At 43.0% G+C, this 2702-nt stretch overlaps 1 non-coding gene across 1 annotated transcript; it reads right to left on the minus strand.

Moving 5' to 3' along the window:
- Positions 1–1184: 1184 nt before the first annotated feature.
- Positions 1185–1321, minus strand: LOC119927452. Its single transcript, XR_005450454.1, has one exon. It is a non-coding gene; the product is annotated as a small nucleolar RNA SNORA7 (small nucleolar RNA).
- Between the last annotated feature and the right edge of the window lie 1381 nt (positions 1322–2702).

Genomic DNA, 2702 nt, shown 5'->3' on the forward strand with positions numbered 1-2702 from the left:
TCCCCCCATTCTACCTCCTTCCCCTCCCCAAAGCATTTGTACATATTTGTACAGATTTATTATTCTATTTATTTTACTTGTGCATATTTACAATTCTATTTATTTTGTTAATGATGTGCATATGACTTTAATTCTATTTGTTCTGACAATTTTGACACCTGTCTACATGTTTTGTTTTGTTGTCTGCCTCCCCCTTCTATACTGTGAGCCTGTTGTGGGTAGGAACCATCTCTATATGTTTCCGACTTGTACTTCCCAAGGGCTCAGTACAGTGCTCTGCACACAGTAAGCACTCAATAAATACAATTGAATGAATGAATGAATGAATCACCTTGTATCCCTCCCAGCGCTTAGAACAGTGCTTCACACATAGTAAGTGCTTAACAAATGCCATCATTATTATTATTATTATAACAGTGTTGGTAGACACTGTATCTGCCCACAAAGAGCTTAAAATCTAAAGGGGGATATATACATTGTAATTATACATTATTATTTAATTATAATGTATAATTACAATGTATGTGTACCCCTCTAGATTTATGGGTAGGTACATAAGTGCTGTGAGGTTTAGAAATAGCAATAGATAGAGCTCCAAAAATAGATGTGTGAATCCGGGATTCACTCTTCAAACTTCAGACATAACTCAAGTGTTGGCCTGGCTGAGACATGTTTAAAGCACAATTTTATATTAATGGGAAGAGCTTGTAGTTGGTCAGAAATGGTCCAGAGCAGATGCTGCTCTCTAGCTGGTCCAGCCCAGGCTACATTCATTCAATCGTATTTATTGAGTGCTTACTGTGTGCAGAGCACTGTACTAAGTGCTTAGCACTGTACTAAGACTACATCAATCAATCACATAATTAATCAATTATATGTTTTGAGATCTTACTATGTGTACAGCACTGTACTAAGTGCTTGGTAGAGTACAATACGACGGAGTTGGTAGAAACGTTTCCCGCTCACAATAAGCTCCTGGCCCCTGATCTCTTGTCTTGTCTTTTGCCGTCGAGTCGTTTCCAACCCATAGTGACACCACAGATGCATCTCTGGTAGTGTATCCATAGAGTTTTCTTTGTAAAACTATGGAAGTGGTTTACCATTGCAGCCTTCGGTGCAGTAAACACTAGTCTCTGCCCTCTACTCTCTCCCTTGCCCCTGCTGCCCAGCATGGGTGAGTTTTGACTTGTAGCAGATTGCCTTCCACTCGCTAGCCACTGCCAAGCTAGGAGTGAAATGGGTACACCTCTGCTCGACTCTCCCTCCCATAGCCGAAATTGGTAGAGTACTGGAAACTCTCTAGTTGTGACCCTGAGAGGAACCCTGCTCTCTAGACCCACATAAACCTTCCCTGGGAGGATGAGAGGTAACAAAGCGAAATCCAGAGGGATTTCTTCTGGGGCCACTAATTTGGAGGGTGTGTGGGAGAACAAGGCCTTTGAAGCCAGGTCTTCTGGATCACCCAGCTCAGGGTTGGGTTATGGGCTCTAGTAGAGAGAAATGCTTTCTCAAATCACAGTCCTCCCCTTGTCTCTGCTGAGGATGGATTGAAAAGACTTCAGGAGGGCTGGGTTTAGTTCTTACACTGTTAGCTCTTTGTGGGGCAGGAATGTGTCTGCCAGCTCTGTTATATTACACTTTTCCAAGCACTTAGTGCAGTGCTCTGCACACAGTAAGTGCTCAGTAAATACCATTGAACGACTGAGTGTGTGAGTAAGTTGATAAATGGCTCTGTCTTCTTCTTCTAAACTGTAAACTTCTCCCTGTAGAAAGTAAGCTAATTATGGGCAGGGAATCGGTCTACCAGCATTGTTATATTGTATTGTCCCAAGGGCTTAGTACAGAGCTCTGCACACAGTAAGCACTCAATAAATACCACCAACTGATTAGAAGAGCAGTGAGGTTCAGTCTCTTCCCCAAAGTCCCCATCTCCTGGGACTCTCTTCCTCCCATTTGAGTTGTGAGAGTCATCGATTTCTGCTTCTTCCTGATCCATCCATTTTCTTTTTCATCAAAAAAGTTCCCTGTCCCAAAAAAGCCCAAATCTTAATGTTACTGTGAAGAGTGTAAACTTGAGCAACAACAAAAAAAAAACAATCGCTTGAGAAAACACAGCTATAAATACACTGATGGGAACCGAAAGTTTCCACATCCTCATAATTCCTGCAGATTGATAGGAGAAAAGCCAGCTGAGCTTATGTAAGATAGGTCTTAGGCTAGGAACATGGGGGTCTGCAAGCAATGGGAGAAGGGTAGAAGGAGGGATGGGGGAGAGAGAAGGGGAGGGAGAGAAAGGGAGAGAGAGATAGAGGGGGAGGGGAGAGGGAAAGAGAGAGAACATCCCACTTGCTCTTTCCCTAGTTTGGGGAAAACAATCCCTCTGGGAATATTATCAAGCATTTTTTTATGGTAATTGTTTACCACTTTCTATGTACCAGTCACTGTACTAAGCGTGGGGTCGACACAAGATAATTGTGTTGGACATAGTCCCTATCGCACATAGAGCTCACAGTCTTAATCCCCATTTTGCAGATGAGGGAACTGAGGTATAGAGAAGGTAAGTGACTTGCCCAAGATCACACAGCAAACAAGTAGAGGATCTGGGACTAGAACCCGTGTCCTCTGATTCCCAGGCCTGTGCCCTTTCTATTGGCTATGCTGCTTCTCACTGTGGGAAGAAAGGCATCTACTTCTTACCTGGG

This window comes from Tachyglossus aculeatus, chromosome 4 (genome assembly GCF_015852505.1).
Source record: "Tachyglossus aculeatus isolate mTacAcu1 chromosome 4, mTacAcu1.pri, whole genome shotgun sequence".
Classification (NCBI taxonomy): domain Eukaryota; kingdom Metazoa; phylum Chordata; class Mammalia; order Monotremata; family Tachyglossidae; genus Tachyglossus; species Tachyglossus aculeatus.